This window comes from Rhinoderma darwinii (genome assembly GCF_050947455.1).
Source record: "Rhinoderma darwinii isolate aRhiDar2 chromosome 12 unlocalized genomic scaffold, aRhiDar2.hap1 SUPER_12_unloc_16, whole genome shotgun sequence".
Lineage (NCBI taxonomy): Eukaryota > Metazoa > Chordata > Amphibia > Anura > Rhinodermatidae > Rhinoderma > Rhinoderma darwinii.
The window spans coordinates 250657-274436 of NW_027461869.1; positions in this window are offsets into that span (position 1 = coordinate 250657).

The window sequence follows — 23780 nt, forward strand, 5'->3', positions numbered from 1 at the left end:
AGAGCGTGTCAGAAAAGAGGGATAAGAAAGGACACCATCTATCAGTGAAACACCTGCCCCATAATACCTGGCTTGTTCATACAGAATTGCATCCTATCTTGCCACACATCTATGTATTATATATATTATTAAAGGCCCCCTAATAAAGGCCCCCTGGTCAGCCATCTTTGTACTCCTTTGAAGCCCTGCCAGAATGATGCATGTTATGGCAGCCTGGGGGCCTCTTGCAGGGCTTTAAAGGAGACTGTCAGTATAGCGATATACTGCAATACATTAGTATTGCAGTATATCATGTAAGCGATCCAATGATCGCTGGTTCAAGTCCTCTAGGGGGACTAATAAGAAAAAAAAAACAGTTAAAGTTTTTCTTAAGGTTCCAAAAAAAAAATGTTTAAAGTTCAAAAACCCCTTTTTCCCATTTTTATTCCATAAAGCAATGTTAAAAAAAAAATTTACGTTAACATAACTAGTGTCGCCGCGTCCATAAAAGTCTGAACTATCATAATATAGCGTTATTTAACTCGCTTGGTGAAAGCTGTAAAAAAACAACTATATATATATATATATATATATAGAAAATGTAAAAAGCAAATTGTTGGTTCGTGGCTTAGCGCGCAGCGAGAGCGGTCGCATGTTCTAGGAGCTCCGCAGTGAACCCGCGCCAATGTTATCCTGCAGACATCCTGAGGCTTCCTAAGGCTTTAAAAATACCGTCCAAACGATCTAGACGGTCGAGGGTGACTACCGGAGCCAGTATGAGCCCCACCAGAGGTCAGTCGGCCGCGGAGAAGCTGCAAGGCTTTGCACGGGGTGAGGGGCAAGATGGCGGCCGCCCTCCTCTGCCTCAGCGCTCTAAAGGAGGAGAAGCATGCTAAAACACGATTTTACACCTGACACGCAGGCTACCGGAAATTACTTATAATGGGGCAAAAGTCTCTATATTCCCTGACCTCGGCTGACTTGCAAAAGAGACGTGCGACATTTCTTGCTGTTAAGAGGCGCCTGAGAGATCTGGGTATTCCATACTCCATGTCATATCCAGCTAGGTTGCGAATTGTGGATGGAGAAAGATCCGGTTTTTTTCAACTCCCCGCAGGATGCTGATGAATGGGTGAGAAGCAAGCGCCCACCTCGACGGAACTAATTCTGCCTGATAACACAGATGGAGTTTCGTGTAAGGATGACTGATGATGTTGGGCTATTCTGAATCTCCGGACTTCCATGACTAATCGTAGGATTTCGGGAACATTCCATTCTGATGGTGATCTGGACTGGGTCTGACAGAGATCGGTTAGACCTACTGCCTGGCCAGTGCGACTTTTTGTGTCCTTGGATTTGTGGGGCGCCATACCTGAGGAGGCTGCCGCACGTCCCCTTAATGGCGGAAGCTTAACTAAGTTGCTGTTTGGCGCGGGTATTACCCCCGTATACTTAAATGCCACGTTTTTGGGCACGCTCCGGCAATGTAACATGCATCTACATGCATTGTCGGTATTGTTCTACTATTTACAATCTGTTCTTTTGGGTTCTAGGTTGGAATGTGCCTTGGGTGCGGGCAGTTATGATACCACTCATGTACAAAATGTAAACGCATAAGGGATGCACCGAATAATTATCAGCTGCTTCTGAGAAAGGCGGGATTGTTGATGTATATCAGGCATTGTGGATCTCTCCTACATGTGAGAAGTATATTTTATGAATGTCTTCTTTAACTGTAATGTCGTGAAATGTTAGGGGTATGGGCAGCCCGCAGAAGAGAGTAATATTGTATGGTTATATTCGCAAAGTTAACCCTCATATATTGTGCCTCCAGGAGACGCATTTAACACCTGCTAAAATGAAAACTGTTCTTAGGCCCTGGGTCCAGTGGTCTAGCCACTCATATCACACATTATACTCGAGGGACGTGTTCATTTTGGTACACAAATCTGTGAGATGGGAAGCTATCCATACTAAAACCGATAGTGAGGGCAGATATGTATTTGTGTATGCTCTCATAGAAAATGTTCCTTATGTTTTATTGGGCATGTACATTCCTCCACCAGCATCTTTACAGATTTTGCATATGGCGGCTACCTTTGCTGCAACATATCCGACCGCTAAAGTGTTGGGCATGGGGGATTTTAACATAGTTGTGAACTGCAGTCTGGATAGGTTTAGTGCTTCTTTTGGGCAGGACCGTGTACCCCCCCGCCATATCTGTACTGGGTTTACTGTTTGCTGAGATGGGATGGACGGATCTTTACCGATATAAACACCCGACAACTAAAGTCTATTCCTGTCACTCCCTAGGCAGAAACTCCCTATCCCGCATAGACTATATGGTGATAAATTCTCTCATTGCACCTTTGGTTGAATCTGTCACTTATAAATCTAGAGCGGCGTCTGATCATTCTCCTATGGTGACCAGCTTTAGTCTCCCTGGCCCCTCCTTACCTAGGAGCTAGAAAATACACCCCTTTTGGTTGACCCTGACAGGCCCTCAGGATAGGATCCCTCATTAACTGGAGGTATTTAATATAGAAAATAGCACTTTTGAAAATTCCAGCATTGCATGGGATACTCTGAAGGCCTATCTTAGAGGGTGTTTCCGGTCCACTATTTCCTATTTAAAAAAGGACTCTTCCAGAATTGAGTCAGAGTTGGAGAAGCAATGCGCAGCTCTAGAGGGTAAATACACTGCTGATCCCACTGACAGAAATAAAGATTTATGGCTGCAAATGGGGCGGAAATACCTATTACTGCTACAGGAAAAGGCAAATAGGAAGATATTTTTGCGAAGCAATCGTATTTTGAGTTGGGTAACCAGTCCAGCAAACTCTTGGCCCACTTAATCCATCAAAACTCTAAAAGCCCGGCTATTCTCAAAATTCACAGTAACTCTGGGGATTGTTTGATGGACTCCCAAGGAATAGCCGAGGCATTTGTGCAGTTTTACAGGGAGCTATATACCTTTCAATCCAGTTATGATATGTCTGAGTTTCAGTCCTATATGGATGGTATTTCGTTCCCAACACTGAGTGTAGAAGGTAGAGCAGCCCTGGAAGCTGATGTGACTGAGGAGAAGATACGGGAATCCTTGAAAGGTATGTCAAAGGGGAAAGCATCGGGTCCTGATGGGAACCCTATAGAGGTATACCACAAATACTCAGACCATCTCATTCCCTCACTATGCGCTATGTTTTCTTATGCCCTTGGTGTGGGGCAATTACCAGATAGCATGCATGATGCCACTATTATTGTCCTGTTAAAACCCGATAAAGACCCTATGGAATGTGGCTCCTATCGTCCGATATCGTTATTAAAAAATGACTACAAACTACTTACTAAAATTCTGGCAAACAGACTTAATAAAGTCATTTCCCAAGTTATTCATGATGACCAGTCCGGCTTTATGCCAGGGAAGTCTACCTCCGATAACATCCGGAGGGTGCAGATTCTTGCTCAGATAGGGGGTGCTATAAAGGCTGATTGGGCAATGGCGTCTCTGGACGCTGCGAAAGCCTTTGATTCCATTGAATGGGTATACCTGCTGTAGACTTTGGAGAGGTTTGGGTTTGGTCCACAGTTCCTTTGATGGATTTCGCTCCTATACAAGGCGCCGAGGGCACAAATTCTGGTGAATGGTGAACTATCCCCATATTTCAGTTTACAGAGAGGTACTAGGCAGGGATGTCCGTGCTCTCCCCATTGCTTTTCGCTCTTGCTATTGAACCATTATCTATACGTATACGACAACACCCTGCGTACAAAGGGATTTGTTTGGGGGGCAGGGAGGATAGAATTGGCTTATTTGCAGACGACATGGTTCTTTTTACGTGCCAGCCAATTGTGACATTACCCCAGGCGATTACTACTCTGGAGATATTTGGGAGGTTCGCTGGACTCCATATCAACTGGACTAAGTCTTTTTTTATGCCCTTACAGGGGGTGGGATGGCCAGACTCCATACATGGCTTACGGGTGGTTTCCTCATTTAAATACCTAGGTATTATTATCAATCGGGATCATGGGGATGATCATGCCACTAATATATTGCCGCTACTGGAATACGTAAAGGTTACGTTTAGGATCTGGAGCGCTCTTCCCCTAGCAGTGACTGGCAGAATAAACTTAATTAAAATGGTCGTTCTTCCCAAATGTCTTTATGTCCTCGAACACGCAGCGACACCAGTGTTTAAAACATTTTTCAAGCAGATACATGCCTTATTTCCAGCATTTATTTGGGGTTCCAATCGATCTAAGCTCAGTCTCACTACTTTGCAGCGTCCCAAAACATTAGGAGGAGCAGCCTTGCCAGATCTCTACCTCTATTATTTGGCGGGGCAATTAAGATATTTGAAAGTTTGGGTCGCCAACATGACCTTGCCAAATAGGGAACATCATCTGGCGTTTCATCTGCAAATGACCACTCTCTGGCCAGTATTAGAGGGGTCCCTGAATGCAATTCAAAATGTATTGCCCATTCATAGGGTGGCGTCTCAGGTGTGGATGGCTGCGAAAAGCATTTATGGGTACTCTGATGTACAAACTGATATGCCGTTATGGTTTAACCCACTCCTCTCCCAGATGTCAGATGCTTTGGCTCCCTCCTTTTGGATTCAGCACGGGGTATGCACTGTTGGGGATATGTATGAGGATAATATTCTTAAATCGTTTACACAACTGCAGTCTGGCTTTGCAATACCTAGGACTGCCTTTTACAGATACCTACAATGGCGCCATGCTCTCGGGGCCCAGTACCCTTCCTCTGACACGGCATTCTCGCAATTTCCTCTGATAGGAATTTTTAGATCCAAAGGCACCAGAGGTTTGATATCTGCCATATACACATCTCTCATATCGACCAAATTAGCCAGAACACCCCTGCAGGTAAAAGACAAATGGACTACACAGATACCTGACCTTACGGAAGGGGATTGGGACGAGATCCTATCCTCGCCACTATTTGTGTCTCCAGCCGCTAACAATAGGATGATACAAATATCCATAATCCATCAAAGTTACCTTACTCCTGTTAGATTACACAAAATGGGTAGATACCCGAGCACGGAATGTCACAGGTGCCGGTACCCTAGGTCAGACTTTTGGCACATGATCTGGGCATGTCCATTTATTTCCTCTTTTTGGGAAGAGGTAGTTGGGGCAGCTACTGGAATTCTGCATATACCAGTCCCAGTTAGTCCACAAGTTTGTTTGTTTGGTATGCTACAGGATGAACATTGGCCTCATTATTTGAAAATATTCCTCCTCCCACTACGGCTAAATGGAAATCACTTGTGAATTCTATCATTCCGTATGAGAGGATAATGTATAGACAGAGAGGATGCATTGATAAATTCTATAAGATATGGGAAGCCTGGTGTGACTCTGCGGTGACTCAGTATACCCCACACAGGTATAATGACCTCCGCCGGTCATTGACACACAATTGAAGCTACTGGGTTGTGGATCTACAGTATATAATTCATAAAATAGTGTCTTGATTTGTTTTGTTTTTTTGCCTTTGGATACATGTTAAATGTCTGAATACATGTCTGTATTTCTCCTTTATTTGAAATGTTGGTGTGTTATGTCTCACACACATCTCTGCCTTATTTTCTGTATTATGTGCATGGCATGATTGCATTTGTACTACGATTCTTCAATAAAACGAGTTTACAAAAAAAAAAAAGTAAATTGCTGTTTTTTGGTCACCTTAGCGCTCCAAACAAATAGAATAAAAAGTGATCAAAAAGTCGCTTGTACCCCAAAATGGTATCGGTGAAAACTACAGCTCGCCCCGCAAAATGTAAGCCCTCATACCGGTATAGTGACGGAAAAATAAAAAAAAGTTATGGCTCTCAGAATAAGGTGACACAAAACATTATTTTTCTTAGGGGGGATTCACACGAGCGTGTATTCGGTCCGTGCGGGCCGCGTGGTTTTCACGCGCCACGCATCGACCAATACAAGTCTATGGGGCAGTACAGACAGTCCGTGCTTTTTGAGCAGCGTTTGTTCGCTGCGTACAAAACGCGACAGGTTCAATAACTCTGCGTATTTCGCGCATCACGCACCCATTGAAGTCAATGGGTGCGTGAAGACCACGCAGGTTGCACGGAAGCACTTCCGTGCGAACCGACTGAAACAGCGCACCAGCTGTCAAAAGGATGAATGTAAACAGAAAAGCACCACGTGCTTTTCTGTTTCCGAACATCCAAACGGAGTGTCTTTGAGATGAGCGAACCGAACTTCACCGGGTTCGGCCGAACTCGTTTTGGCCGAACCCGGCAAAAAAATGTCCGGTACGCGACGTCAGGACATAGTCACTGTCCAGGGTGCTGAAAGAGTTAAACTGTTTCAGCACCATGGACAGTGACTACCGATTCCAAAAAACATGAACTTGTAAAAAAAAACGAAGTTCTGACTTACCGATAACTCCCGGCTTCTTCCTCCAGTCTAACCTCCCGGGATGACAATTCAGTCCAAGTGACAGCTGCAGCCAATCACAGGCCAAGCACAGGCTGCAGCGGTCACATGGACTGCCGCGTCATCCAGGGAGGTGGGGCCCGATGTCAAGAGAGGCGCGTCACCAAGGACGCGTCACCAAGGCAACGGCCGGGAGGGCAGATCTCGGTAAGTACTTTCTTTTTTTTTTTTTTTTTAACAGGTTGCTGTATATTGTGTTCGGCATTCACTGTCGAGGGTGCTGAAAGAGTTACTGCCGATCAGTTAGCTCTTTCAGCACCTTGGACAGTGACGGGCGTCGACTAGCCTCATCTCTATGATGGCGGCTGCGCGAAAATCACGCAGCCGCGCATCATACACGGATGACACACGCACCAAATGTCAAATGGTTTTTGCGCGCGCAAAAACGCAACGTCCGTCTGTATCTGCCCTTAGGCAAATAGTTTTATTTTTTCTAAAAGTGGTAAAACATAAAACAAAACATAACAATGTGGTATCGCCGTAATCGTATCAACCTGTAGAATAAGGTAAACATGTAGTTTTTTTTACCGCCTGATTGACGCCGTTAAAACAAAACCCCCCAAAAAATGGCGTAATTGCTGTTTTTTTGCCTTTTTCACATTACAAATAATTTTTGATTCAGCTTCCCAGTATATTATGCTGTAGAATAAATGGCGCCATGAAAAACTACAACTTGTCCCGCAAAACACAAGCCCTCATAAGGCTACGTCGACGAAAAAATATAAAAAAAAGTTATGGCTTTTGGAAGGCGGGAAGGAAAAGGCTAAAATGAAAAAACTCAAATTGGCCGTGTACTTAAGGGGTTAAAGTTTATTCAGTATACAGTAAAGATTTCTACAACTTTCTAATATACTTTGTGTTTCATTGTTCGGTCATTTAGAGACTAAAAATCTGTGACAGGACCCATCAGGGTAAGGTGAGTTTTCTTTTTATTGGTGCAAAGGGGACCTAACTTATCTATAGTAAAACACAGGGGGCCTAACTTATCTATGGTAAAACACAGGGGCCTAACTTATCTATGGTAAAACACAGGGGCCTAACTTATCTATAGTAAAACACAGGGGCCTAACTTATCTATAGTAAAACACAGGGGGCCTAACTTATCTATGGTAAAACACAGGGGCCTAACTTATCTATGGTAAAACACAGGGGCCTAACTTATCTATAGTAAAACACAGGGGCCTAACTTATCTATAGTAAAACACAGGGGGCCTAACTTATCTATGGTAAAACACAGGGGGCCTAACTTATCTATGGTAAAACACAGGGGGCCTAACTTATCTAATGTAAAACACAGGGGGCCTAACTTATCTATGGTAAAACACAGGGGCCTAACTTATCTATGGTAAAACACAGGGGCCTAACTTATCTATGGTAAAACACAGGGGGCCTAACTTATCTATGGTAAAACACAGGGGGGCCTAACTTATCTATGGTAAAACACAGGGGGCCTAACTTATCTATGGTAAAACACAGGGGGCCTAACTTATCTATGGTAAAACACAGGGACCTAACTTATCTATGGTAAAACACAGGGGCCTAACTTATCTATGGTAAAACACAGGGGACCTAACTTATCTATGGTAAAACACAGCGGGCCTAACTTTTTATTTTTGGTGTCTAGTTTCTTCCATTTTACTGCCGCTGCTGCCGAGTAAGTTGCACCGCAAAGGGGTCACTAAGACCATGTTCACACGGTGGATTTTGCTTGGTGGGTCCCGCTGCAAAATCGGCCGCAAAATTATTCCTGCCGTCAACCAAAAGATTCCTACTCCCATTCACTTCAGATCGGGCAGGACGCTTCTTTTGTCCACTAGTTGAAAAAATCAGCTAGCGATAAAAAGAAGCATCCGCCTCCCACTGAAATAGAGATCTGCAGAACATTGCTCTCTCCTCTCTACCTCCTGACAGATACATAGTGATATATTCTGCAGATTATTGCCCAACTGACTTCTCTAGAGATCTGCAGAACATTGCTCCTCTACCTCCTGACAGATACATAGTGATATATTCTGCAGATAATTACACAACTGACCTCTCTGGAGATCTGCAGCACATTGCTCCTCTACCTCCTGACAGATACATAGTGATATATTCTGCAGATTATTACACCACTGACTTCTCTAGAGATCTGCAGAACGTTGATCCTCTAACTCCTGACAGATACATAGTGATATATTCTGCAGATTATTACACCACTGACCTCTCTAGAGATCTGCAGAACATCGCTCCTCTAACTCCTGACAGATACATAGTGATATATTCTGCAGATTATTACACCACTGACCTCTCTAGAGATCTGCAGAACATCGCTCCTCTAACTCCTGACAGATACATAGTGATATATTCTGCAGATTATTACACCACTGACCTCTCTAGAGATCTGCAGGACATTGCTCCTCTACCCCTGACAGATACATAGTGATATATTCTGCAGATTATTACACCACTGACCTCTCTAGAGATCTGCAGAACATTGCTCCTCTACCTCCTGACAGATACATAGTGATATATTCTGCAGATTATTACACCACTGACCTCTCTAGAGATCTGCAGAACATCGCTCCTCTAACTCCTGACAGATACATAGTGATATATTCTGCAGATTATTACACCACTGACCTCTCTAGAGATCTGCAGGACATTGCTCCTCTACCCCTGACAGATACATAGTGATATATTCTGCAGATTATTACACCACTGACCTCTCTAGAGATCTGCAGAACATTGCTCCTCTACCTCCTGACAGATACATAGTGATATATTCTGCAGATTATTACACCACTGACCTCTCTAGAGATCTGCAGAACATCGCTCCTCTAACTCCTGACAGATACATAGTGATATATTCTGCAGATTATTACACCAGTGACCTCTCTAGAGATCTGCAGGACATTGCTCCTCTACCCCTGACAGATACATAGTGATATATTCTGCAGATTATTACACCACTGACTTCTCTAGAGATCTGCAGAACATCGCTCCTCTAACTCCTGACAGATACATAGTGATATATTCTGCAGATTATTACACCACTGACCTCTCCGGAGATCTGCAGAACATTGCTCCTCTACCTCCTGACATACATAGTGATATATTCTGCAGATTATTACACCACTGACCTCTCTAGAGATCTGCAGAACATTGCTCCTCTACCTCCTGACATACATAGTGATATATTCTGCAGATTATTACACCACTGACCTCTCTAGAGATCTGCAGAACATTGCTCCTCTACCTCCTGACAGATACATAGTGATATATTCTGCAGATTATTACACCACTGACCTCTCTAGAGATCTGCAGAACATCGCTCCTCTAACTCCTAAAAGATACATAGTGATATATTCTGCAGATTATTACACCACTGACCTCTCTAGGGATCTGCAGGACATTGCTCCACTACCCCTGACAGATACATAGTGATATATTCTGCAGATTATTACACCACTGACTTCTCTAGAGATCTGCAGAACATCGCTCCTCTAACTCCTGACAGATACATAGTGATATATTCTGCAGATTATTACACCACTGACCTCTCTAGAGATCTGCAGAACATCGCTCCTCTAACTCCTGACAGATACATAGTGATATATTCTGCAGATAATTACACAACTGACCTCTCTGGAGATCTGCAGCACATTGCTCCTCTACCTCCTGACAGATACATAGTGATATATTCTGCAGATTATTGCCCAACTGACTTCTCTAGAGATCTGCAGAACATTGCTCCTCTACCTCCTGACAGATACATAGTGATATATTCTGCAGATTATTACACCACTGACTTCTCTAGAGTTCTGCAGAACATTGCTCCTCTAACTCCTGACAGATACATAGTGATATATTCTGCAGATAATTACACAAATGACCTCTCTGGAGATCTGCAGCACATTGCTCCTCTACCTCCTGACAGATACATAGTGATATATTCTGCAGATTATTACACCACTGACTTCTCTAGAGATCTGCAGAACGTTGATCCTCTAACTCCTGACAGATACATAGTGATATATTCTGCAGATTATTACACCACTGACCTCTCTAGAGATCTGCAGAACATCGCTCCTCTAACTCCTGACAGATACATAGTGATATATTCTGCAGATTATTACACCACTGACCTCTCTAGAGATCTGCAGAACATCGCTCCTCTAACTCCTGACAGATACATAGTGATATATTCTGCAGATTATTACACCACTGACCTCTCTAGAGATCTGCAGGACATTGCTCCTCTACCCCTGACAGATACATAGTGATATATTCTGCAGATTATTATACCACTGACCTCTCTAGAGATCTGCAGAACATTGCTCCTCTACCTCCTGACAGATACATAGTGATATATTCTGCAGATTATTACACCACTGACCTCTCTAGAGATCTGCAGAACATCGCTCCTCTAACTCCTGACAGATACATAGTGATATATTCTGCAGATTATTACACCACTGACCTCTCTAGAGATCTGCAGAACATCGCTCCTCTAACTCCTGACAGATACATAGTGATATATTCTGCAGATTATTACACCACTGACCTCTCTAGAGATCTGCAGAACATCGCTCCTCTAACTCCTGACAGATACATAGTGATATATTCTGCAGATTATTACACCAGTGACCTCTCTAGAGATCTGCAGGACATTGCTCCTCTACCCCTGACAGATACATAGTGATATATTCTGCAGATTATTACACCACTGACTTCTCTAGAGATCTGCAGAACATCGCTCCTCTAACTCCTGACAGATACATAGTGATATATTCTGCAGATTATTACACCACTGACCTCTCCGGAGATCTGCAGAACATTGCTCCTCTACCTCCTGACATACATAGTGATATATTCTGCAGATTATTACACCACTGACCTCTCTAGAGATCTGCAGAACATTACTCCTCTACCTCCTGACATACATAGTGATATATTCTGCAGATTATTACACCACTGACCTCTCTAGAGATCTGCAGAACATTGCTCCTCTACCTCCTGACAGATACATAGTGATATATTCTGCAGATTATTACACCACTGACCTCTCTAGAGATCTGCAGAACATCGCTCCTCTAACTCCTAAAAGATACATAGTGATATATTCTGCAGATTATTACACCACTGACCTCTCTAGGGATCTGCAGGACATTGCTCCACTACCCCTGACAGATACATAGTGATATATTCTGCAGATTATTACACCACTGACTTCTCTAGAGATCTGCAGAACATCGCTCCTCTAACTCCTGACAGATACATAGTGATATATTCTGCAGATTATTACACCACTGACCTCTCTAGAGATCTGCAGAACATCGCTCCTCTAACTCCTGACAGATACATAGTGATATATTCTGCAGATTATTACACCACTGACCTCTCTAGAGATCTGCAGGACATTGCTCCTCTACCCCTGACAGATACATAGTGATATATTCTGCAGATTATTACACCACTGACCTCTCTAGGGATCTGCAGAACATTGCTCCTCTACCTCCTGACAGATACATAGTGATATATTCTGCAGATTATTACACCACTGACCTCTCTATAGATCTGCAGGACATCGCTCCTCTACCTCCTGACAGATACATACTGATATATTCTGCAGATTATTACACCACTGACCTCTCTAGAGATCTGCAGAACATTGCTCCTGTACCTCCTGATAGATACAGAGTGATATATTCTGCAGATTATTACACCACTGTCTTCTCTGGAGATCTGCAGAATATTGCTCTGTCCTCTCTACCTGCTGATAGATACTTATTGATATATTCTGCAGATTATTACACCTATGACTTTTCCACACCCTTATGATCCCTGTAGATAAAAGGCTCCCTGGATAAATTCCCCAATATATATATGAAAACACTGAAAATTGTAAAGAAAATATATGTTTATTCCAGAATCCAGTAGAATTGCTGTGCGGTTTTCTCCGGCCCTTTAACATGTGATGATCTGTGACATGAAGAAGAGGAGGGTCCTTCTTCACACGTGGATATGGCCGCCAGTCCACCTTTACACAGCTCAGTCCTGGATCATAAGAGAGCGTAAAACATTTTTCTATTTTTTCACAGTTGTATCCTAGAAAAGAAAAAAAATCTGAATTAGACCAAAAATTCACAAAACCTTTAACACAAGGAGATGAAGACGGAGCAGAAGACGTCAGACTTACCGGATCTCGCTTCTGTTCTGCACGTCACTGGTTCTCAGCGCTGGAGGAGTCTTCATGACAATTTCAGATGGTTTAGGTGGTAAAGACCACCATGTTGGGGTGACAAAAGATGGTGAATGGGCCCCGAGCGACAGATGGAACAGAACAGGCCTCTTTCTCTCCCGGGGGTTTGGGGCCCTGATGGTAAATGGGCCCCGAGTGGCAGATGGAATTAAAATGCCCACTTTCTCTTTCGGGGGTTTGAGGCCCTGGTGGTAACGGTAACCCCCGAAAGGTCCTCCATCTCCACATCCTCTGGAAGTTTGCGTCCGCGAACTTCCTTTTTGTCTTTCTTATCCTCCATATCCTCCATCTCTATATCATCTGGAAATTGGCGTCCGCCAACCTCCATTTTCTCGTCCTCCTCCACGTCCTCCATCTCTATATCATCGGGAAATTGACGTCCGCCAACCTCCATTTTCTCTACAATCCTCATCTTGAAAAACATCTTCACTATCCTCCTCTTCTTCAAAGACACCTTCATGATGAGAGCCAGCAAGAGAAACCGACACCGTGGTCAATGTGTGACCCCAATTTATAGACTTGATGATGTCATAAGATGTTTACACATCCAGATTAAGAAGTGTAGAGAACTAGAATCTGCCCACATTCTAGATGACATCACAAGAAGCGTATCTCAGTGATCCGGTGGCCAAAGAAAACGTAATATGGTACAAGAATACAGACAGTAGGGTCACACTACACCCTCTGGGGAAGTTTCTATCACCTCAAAGAATTCTCAAATCAATGTGGTCAATTCCACTGGGTTTCTTAAACGTAATCGCACCCATAAAACGTACAACACGGGCATTTACATATACAGTGAAAATTAAACAAAACCATTTTTTTCATAAATATTGATTTTATTTTGTACAAGTGGGAAAAAAAATACACATATGTGGTATCGCCACGATAGTAACGACCAGAGCAATAAAGTTAACACATTATTTAAACAGCATGGTGAAGACCGTAAAAAAATAAAAAAAATTCAAAAAACACGGCAAAAGTGTTGTTTTTTTGAACTTATCCGGCCAAAAAGAAAAAAAATCCCTTATACAGTGATATTGACGAAACAATACAAAAATTACCGCTCTTGGAAAGCGGAGATGCAAAAACAAATTATTTTTGTTTAAAAATATTTTTAATGTGCAACTAAAATTTATATTCACCCAACCCGGTGAATTGCACAACAAGCAGAGCAGATGAGGCCTCTTTTAGCCTTTAAGGTTAACGGCCAGGAGCGGCGGCGTGATGCAGTGATTGAAAGTCTGTATCCTACAACGGCAGGGGTCTCTGTCATAAAGTTCAACTAGATCCGCATCCTGATAGGCCGTATAAGCCCTAAGTCGACAAAGTCAATAGCGAGCGCAGCATCTAAGTGGTTGACAGAGGGAGGGGGCTTCTTCTATACAATAGCAGGTGATCGCGGGGGTGCCAATGGTTGCTATGGCAACTGGAGGCCTAACAATGGCCTCCTGGTCTGCCATGTACTGAAGCCTATTAGGCCCTGCCAGAATGCAGTATATTATACCAGCTAAGAGGTGATCGGATCCTCAATTCCCCTAGTGGAACATAAAACTAAAAAGAATGCTCTAGAAAAATCAAAAAACAAAAATTGCCACTCTCTCTTTATAAAGTCATTATTAAAAAAATATATAAAACTATACACATCTGGTATTGCCACATCCATAAATACACAAAAATAATCACATCATTTATCCTGCGCGGTAAACGCTGTAAGAAAAATATTTTAAAAGAATACCGATATTCTGTTTTTTGGTCACATCACCTCCAAAACATTGGAATATAAAGCTACCAAAAAAATGTACCCCAAGATGGTACCAATAAAAACTACAGCATGTCCCGCAAAAAACGCGCCCTCACAGCTCTGCGGATGGAAAAATAAAAAGTTATGGCTCTCAGAATATGGCGACTTTATGTAAGTGTTTTTATTGTGAAAAAGAAGTAAAACATTAAAAAAAACTATATAAATTTGGAATGGCCGTAATCGCAGTGATCCGCCGAATAAAGTTACATGTCGTTTATACCACCCGGTGAACGCTGTAAAAAAGACAATGCCCCAATGGCTGTTTTATGATCACCTTGAATCTCGAGATTTAATAAAAATAATATCCTGATGTGCAGGCCACAGGGGCTGGCTGGCACATTTTAGCCTGGGGTGCAAGCCCACAGCACTGGACCAAGAGTAGCGGCCCATCCTTAACCTGTTTACCTTCACCTTCGCTATAAAGGCGGCAGAGGAAACTGGGCTTTAAATTGTTAAAAGACGGCAGCTGGTTGTGTCTTCATGTTGGGATTGCACACGCAAACTAATCCCGCTTAGGGCCTGTTCACACCTGCGTCAGTGTTTCCGTTGAGCAGCAGAACAACAAAAATATTGTCTGGTTTCAAGTCATGGTGTCCGTGGTCATACCAAAAACAAAAGCGCAGCAGGCTGCGCTATTGTTTCCGGTATTTTTACCCAGATCTGTGATAGAACCTCCAAAGCAGATGTGAATCTGCTCTTACCGGCATATTGTTTCTGAATACTTCCGCCACACAATGATCATATAGTGAATAATATTACCATACTGTTACTGAATAAAAACACTGAACAAAACCAGGGGCGTAACTAGGAAAGATTGGGCCCCATAGCAAACTTTTGACTGGGCCCCCCCCCTCCCCTGAGTGTCACATAACCCCCCCTTGTAGATAGTGCCTTTTTTACAGCCCCCCCTGTAGATAACGCCATACAGCCCCCACTGTAGAGAACGCCATACAGCCCCCCTGTAGATAGCGCCATACATCCCCCTTTAGATAACGCCATACAGCCCCCCTGTAGATAACACCATACAGCCCGCCTGTAGATAACGCCATACAGCCCCCTGTAGATAACGCCATACAGCCCCCCTGTAGATAGCGCCATACATCCCCCTGTAGATAACGCCATACAGCCCCCCTGTAGATAACGCCATACAGCCCCCCTCTGTAGATAACGCCATACAGCCCCCACTGTAGAGAACGCCATACAGCCCCCTGTAGATAACGCCATACAGCCCCCCCTGTAGATAACGCCATACAGCCCCCCTGTAGATAACGCCATACAGCCCCCCTGTAGATAACGCCATACAGCCCCCACTGTAGAGAACGCCATACAGCCCCCTGTAGGTAACGCCATACAGCCCCCCCTGTAGGTAACGCTATACAGCCCCACTGTAGGTAACGCTATACAGCCCCACTGTAGGTAACGCTATACAGCCCCCCCTTTAGGTAACGCCATACAGCCCCCCCTTGTAGGTAACGCCATACAGCCCCCCAATGTAGGTAACGCCATACAGCCCCCCCTGTAGGTAACGCCATACAGCCCCCCCTGTAGGTAATGCCATACAGCCCACCCCCTTGTAGGTAACGCCATACAGCCCCCCAATGTAGGTAATGCCATACAGCCCCCCCTGTAGGTAACGCCATACAGCCCACCCCCTTGTAGGTAACGCCATACAGCCCCCCAATGTAGGTAACGCCATACAGCCCCCCTGTAGGTAACGCCATACAGCCCCCCCCTGTAGGTAACGCCATACAGCCCACCCCCTTGTAGGTAACGCCATACAGCCCCCCAATGTAGGTAACGCCATACAGCCCCCCCTGTAGGTAACGCATTACAGCCCCCCCCTGTAGGTAATGCCATACAGCCCCCCCCTGTAGGTAACACCATACAGCCCCCCCTGTAAATAACGCCATACAGCCCCAACCCCCCAAAACTATCTGACCTATAGTGTGTCCTACAAAAGACATGTATCCCCTATCCACAGGATAGGGGATGCATGTGTTATCGCTGGCAGCGATAGGGAGAACGGGGGACCAAAAGTCCCCCAAGTTCTCCGTGACTAACCTCAGACTTCAGGAGTCTACGCAGCTGAATAGAAATTAAAGGAGCGCTGGTCACGCATGCGCACAAGCGCGACCGGCGCTCCATTCATTTCTACGGAGCTGCCGACACAGACCCCGGAAGTCCGAGGTTTGTGATGGAGAACTTCAGGGGACTTTCGGTCCCCCGTTCTCTCTATGGCTGCAAGCGATCACACATGTATCCCCTATCCTGTGGATAGGGGATACATGTCTTTTGTAGGAACAACCCCTTTAATGGCAGAACGGGGAGATACCTCCCTGCTCTGCCATAGTGTTTAGTGGCGTCGCACTGTAGTAGCCATAGCGGCAGCTAGCAGAGCCTCCGGCCATGGTGGGGCCCCGTACCGGCGTGTGACACGGGCCCCCTCATGCTGCGGGCCCCGTAGCAGCCGCTACGGCCGCTACGGCGGTAGTTACGCCACTGAATATAGTCATAGATGCCGGTCCTACACAGGGGCTCTGTGTAGGACCGGTATAAGTAATTACAGCACAGTGACATCCAGTGACGATATAGGGGTAGATACCAGTCCTATACAGGAGCCCTACAGACCATATAAGTGATTAAAGTACAATGACCATATAGTGGTAGATACCGGTTCTACACAGGGGCTCTACAGACCATATAAGTGATTAAAGTACAGTGACATCCAGTGACCATATAGTGGTAAATACTGGTCCTACACATGAGGTCTGTAGACCATATACAGCACAGTGACATCCAGTGACTCAGAGGTGACGTCTTCTCAGATTAGATTTGTTCATTTTCCCTTTTCTTCTCCATCCTTCCTAGAGCGCTATGACGACTTCTTCTAGCCACGATCGCCTCTGCAGAATTTAAAATACAGACAAGTTGGTTTCCTGCTTTTCTAGCATTCATCCCACCTATGCCCCATCCTCTAAACAAACTCGTCACCCACAGTGCCCCAGATAGTAATAATGATACCCACTTTGTGCCCCACACAATAATAGTGCCCCTTTGTGCAATCATATAGTAAACGTGCCTCCTTTATGCCCCCCATACAGTAATGCTGCCATTAACAGGCCCCCTTCTCCTCCAGGCCCAGTTGTGATTGTAGTGGTTGCTACCAGACCCAGATGGGAAAGGGACCCCCCGATAACAGTGGGCTGATATTTTTATCCTCTGACAGGAGACCCTGTGGGGATGGTGGCCCTGGGCATTTGCCCAGTTTGACCCCCTCCTAACACCAGCCCAGTAGAAAAGTGTTCTAACAGACGTCACAGGTGTAGCGCAGCCATGGGGGTGGTCATGGGAATGATGGGGTCCTAAAAATCTACTGGTGGACCTGCCCAGCCCAGCTCACCCCTCGCAGGCCAGAGGGGAACATTACATTAGTTTCATGAGGTCATTATGAAGGCCCTAATATTTTGGAACCAGGTAGGGGAGGGCCCGACCACATCTGCCCGAAGCGAGGGCGCCCGGTTTATACTAGGACAATACTTTCCCAGCAACGTTTTCTAAACTGTAAAGAAGGAAAGGATCTAAAAAGAAGCAGAGCGTGTCAGAAAAGAGGGATAAGAAAGGACACCATCTATCAGTGAAACACCTGCCCCATAATACCTGGCTTGTTCACACAGAATTGCATCATAACTTGCCACACATCTATGTATTATATATATTATTAAAGGCCCCCTAATAAAGGCCCCCTGGTCAGCCATCTTTGTACTCCTTTGAATCCCTGCCTCTTGCAGGGCTTTAAAGGAGACTGTCAGTATAGCAATATACTGCAATACATTAGTATTGCAGTATATCATGTAAGCGATCCAATGATCGCTGGTTCAAGTCCTCTAGGGGGACTAATAAGAAAAAAAAACAGTTAAAGTTTTTCTTAATGTTCCAAAAAAAAAAAGGGTTTAAAGTTCAAACACCCCTTTTTCCCATTTTTTCCATAAAGCAATGTTAAAAAAAAAATTAACGTTAACATAACTAGTGTCGCCGCGTCCATAAAAGTCTGAACTATCATAATATAGCGTTATTTAACTCGCTTGGTGAAAGCTGTAAAAAAAAAAAATATATATATATATATATATAAAATGTAAAAAGCAAATTGCTGGTTCGTGGCTTAGCGCGCAGCGAGAGCGGTCGCATGTTCTAGGAGCTCCGCAGTGAACCCGCGCCAATGTTATCCTGCAGACATCCTGAGGCTTCCTAAGGCTTTAAAAATACCGTCCAAACGATCTAGACGGTCGAGGGTGACTACTGGAGCCAGTATGAGCCCCACCAGAAGTCAGTCGGCCGCGGAGAAGCTGCAAGGCTTTGCACGGGGTGAGGGGCAAGATGGCGGCCGCCCTCCTCAGCCTCAGCGTTCTAAAGGAGGAGAAGCATTCTAAATTGCAATGACCGGGACACGATTTTACGCCTGACACGCAGGCTACCGGAAATTACTTATAATGGGGCAAAAGTCTCTATATTCCCTGACCTCGGCTGACTTGCAAAAGAGACGTGCGACATTTCTTGCTGTTAAGAGGCGCCTGAGAGATCTGGGTATTCCATACTCCATGTCATATCCAGCTAGGTTGCGAATTGTGGATGGAGAAAGATCCGGTTTTTTTCAACTCCCCGCAGGATGCTGATGAATGGGTGAGAAACAAGCGCCCACCTCGACGGAACTAATTCTGCCTGATAACACAGATGGAGTTTCGTGTAAGGATGACTGATGATGTTGGGCTATTCTGAATCTCCGGACTTCCATGACTAATCATAGGATTTCGGGAACATTCCATTCTGATGGTGATCTGGACTGGGTCTGACAGAGATCGGTTAGACCTACTGCCTGGCCAGTGCGACTTTTTGTGTCCTTGGATTTGTGGGGCGCCATACCTGAGGAGGCTGCCGCACGTCCCCTTAATGGCGGAAGCTTAACTAAGTTGCTGTTTGGCGCGGGTATTACCCCCGTATACTTAAATGCCACGTTTTTGGGCACGCTCCGGCAATGTAACATGCATCTACATGCATTGTCGGTATTGTTCTACTATTTACAATCTGTTCTTTTGGGTTCTAGGTTGGAATGTGCCTTGGGTGCGGGCAGTTATGATACTACTCATGTACAAATGTAAACGCATAAGGGATGCACCGAATAATTATCAGCTGCTTCTGAGAAAGGCGGGATTGTTGATGTATATCAGGCATTGTGGATCTCTCCTACATGTGAGAAGTATATTTTATGAATGTCTTCTTTAACTGTAATGTCGTGAAATGTGAGGGGTATGGGCAGCCCGCAGAAGAGAGTAATATTGTATGGTTATATTCGCAAAGTTAACCCTCATATATTGTGCCTCCAGGAGACGCATTTAACACCTGCTAAAATGAAAACTGTTCTTAGGCCCTGGGTCCAGTGGTCTAGCCACTCATATCACACATTATACTCGAGGGACGTGTTCATTTTGGTACACAAATCTGTGAGATGGGAAGCTATCCATACTAAAACCGATAGTGAGGGCAGATATGTATTTGTGTATGCTCTCATAGAAAATGTTCCTTATGTTTTATTGGGCATGTACATTCCTCCACCAGCATCTTTACAGATTTTGCAAATGGCGGCTACCTTTGCTGCAACATATCCGACCGCTAAAGTGTTGGGCATGGGAGATTTTAACATGGTTGTGAACTGCAGTCTGGATAGGTTTAGTGCTTCTTCTGGGCAGGACCGAGTACCCCCGCCATATCTGTACTGGGTTTTACTGTTTGCTGAGATGGGATGGACAGAACTTTACCGATATAAACACCCAACAACTAAAGTGTATTCCTCCCTAGGCAGAAACTCCCTATCCTGCATAGACTATATGTTTGGAAATTCTCTCATTGTACCTTTGGTTGAATCTGTCACTTATATATCTAGAGCGGCGTCTGATCATTCTCCTATGGTGACCAGCTTTAGTCTCCCTGGCCCCTCCTTACCTAGGAGCTGGAAAATACACCCCTTTTGGTTGACCCTGACAGGCCCTCAGGATAGGATCCCTGATTAACTTGACTTGGATATGTAGAGTCGAGTGATCAGTAATTATTCCTTACCCCCTTAAGAATAATAACACATGACACCAAGGTTGGATTTTAATGGCCACAGCAGCCGTTTATTATAAATTTTATAAAATTAGAAATTTTATAACCAAACCTTAAATAACCTAGAATTCCCCAACATTGGAATTCTTCCAGAATAAACATACCAAACCCTTAACCCCTTCCCGACATCCGCCGTATATATACGGCGCTGTCGGGAGGTGCTTCCCGCAAAGCGCCGTATATATACGGCGCAGTGATGGTGCGGGCTCAGGAGCAGAGCCGGCACCATCACCGCGGGGTGACAGCTGTATTATACAGCTGGCACCCTCCTGTAACTGCCAGGACCGGAGCTATTCTCCGATCCGGCAGATTAACCCCTCAGATGCTGCGCTTCACCCGATCGGCAACCCAGTGATGCAATCGCTGGGTTGCTGTGGCAATCGGACGCCAGAAAATGGCGTCCGAGTCTGCCTTGTACGGGAGCCGATGAGGACCCGCCTGCGGCGTGTCCTCATAGGCTTGCTGTCAGTGAATAACTGACAGCGCTAATACACTGCACTACGTATGTAGTGCAGTGTATTAGAGTAGCGATCGGGGCATCAGGCCCTCATGTCCCCTAGTGGGACAAGTAAAAAAAGTAAAAAAAAGTTAATAAAAATGTGGTAAAACAATAAAAACACACACATTTCAAATAAAAATAAAGCTAAACTGACTTTTTTCCCATAGTAAGTCTTTTATTATGGGAAAAACAGTAAAAATGTAAAAAACTATACATAATTGGTATCGCCGCGTCCGTAACGACCCAAACTACAAAACTATTATGTAATTTATCCCGCACGGTGAACGGCGTAAAAAAAAACCATGAAAAACAACATTTACTCCAAAATAGTACTAATAAAAACGGCAATCCGTCCCGCAAAAAATAATCCCTGACACCGCTTTGTGCACGCAAAAATAATAAAGTTATGGGTCTTAGAATGTCGACACAGAAAACAAATGATTTTATAAAAAAAGTGATTTTATTGTGCAAAAGCCGCAATACATAAAAAAAACTATATAAATTTGGTATCGCCGTAATCGTATCGACCCGCAGAATAAAGCTAACATGTAATTTAGGGCACACTGTGGATGCCGATAAAAAAAACAATAAAAAACTATTCCAGAATTGCTTGTTTTTGGTAATTTCCTTTACCAAAAAATGAAATAAAAAGTGATCAAAAAGTCGTATGTGTTCTAAAATGATACCAATAAAATCTACAGCCCGTCTCGCAAAAAACAAGCCCGCACACCACTCAATCAACTGAAAAATAAAAAAGTTACGGCACTAGTAATGCGGTGATGAAATAACATCTCAATGCCCAGGCCGGAGGGGAACATTCCTGCAGTTTCAGGGCCCCAGGATTTAGGAACTAGGAAAGGGAAGGGACATAGCACATCCGCTGGAAGCGAGGGCGCCCATATTATACCAGCGCAAAACTTTCCCAGCAATATTTCCCAAACTACGAAGGAGAAAAAGTCCCCAAAAGGTGCAGTGTAAAGAGTGTTACAAAAGGGGGATAAGAAAGAAAACCGTTTATCAGTGTGACACCGGCCTGTGCATAACGGATCGCTTCACATCGTAACACACATCTATGGATAATTGTATTATTTACCCCATTATTATACCCTCTTATTATATACCCTGATGTTCTCCGCACAGATTACATATACCCTGATATACTCTGCACAGATTACATATACCCTGATGAACTCCGCACAGATTACATATACCCTGATGTACTCCGCACAGATTACATATACCCTGATGTACTCCGCACAGATTACATATACCCTGATATACTCCGCACAGATTACATATGCCACCACATTATAAACGGAAATACCAGCAAAACCCCAAACAGAACTATTACCAAGCAAAATCCATGCTCAAAATGGCGGTCTTTCCCTTCTTAGCCCTACAGCGTGCCCAAACAGCAATTTATGGCCACAAGTAAGGCATTACCATACCCGGGAGAACCTGCTTAACAATTTATGGGGTAAGATTCTGTAGGGACACAACATCTTGTGCGGTGAATGGGCAGATCAGTGGAGAAATTGCAATTTTCACTTTGCACAATCCACTGCGTATTCATTTCTGAAAAACACCTGTGGAGTCTAAATTCTCACTACACCCCTTCATAAATGCCTTTAGGGGTGTAGTTTCTAAAACGGGGTCACTTTTGTTTGGTACATCAGTGGTTTTGCAAATGCAACATGGCGTCCGCAAACCATTCCAGCAAAATCTACGCTCCAAAAGATAAATACCGCTCCTTTTCTTCTGAATGCTCCCATATACGTAAACAGCCGATTATAACCACATATGGGGCGTTACTGTACTCGGGAGAAATTTCTTTACAAATGTTGGGGTGCTTTTTCTTCTCTATTCCTTGCAAAAATGAAAAATGTGTATCTAAAACGACATCTTGTTGGAAAAAATTTTTTTTTTCATTTTCATGGCTTAATTCTAATTAATTCAGCAAAAAACCGTTGGGATCAAAATTTTCACTATACCCCTAGATGATTCCTCAGGGGGTGCAGTTTCCCAAATGGAGTCACTTTTGGGGTGTTTCCACTGTACTAGTACTACAGGGGCTCAGCAAATATGACATGACACCCAGAAACCATTCCAAAATCCAAATGGTGCTCCTTCAATTCTGAGCCCTACCGTGTGTCCAAACAGATGTTTGTGACCACATGTGGGGTATTGTTTTACTCGGGAGAAGTTGCTTTACAAATGTTGCAGTGCTTTTTCTCCTTCAGTCCTTGTGGAAATGAAAAAAAAATACCTAAACCTACATTTTCTTTGAAAAAATGTAGATTTTCATTTTTACGGCCTACTTACAATAAGTTCTGTAAAAAAACTGGCTGGTCAAAATGCTTGCTACACCCCTAGATAATTTCCTCAAGGGGTATAGTTTCCAAAATGGGGTCACTTGTTGGGGGTTTCCACTGTTTTGTCCCCTCAGGGGCTTTGTAAATGTGACATGGCCTCCGCAAACCATTCCTGCTAAATTTGAGCTCCAAGAGCCAAATGGCGCACTTTCCATTCTAAGCCCTGCCGTGTGTCCAAACAATCGTTTATTACCACATGTGGGGTATTGTTTTACTCGGGAGAAATTGCTCTAC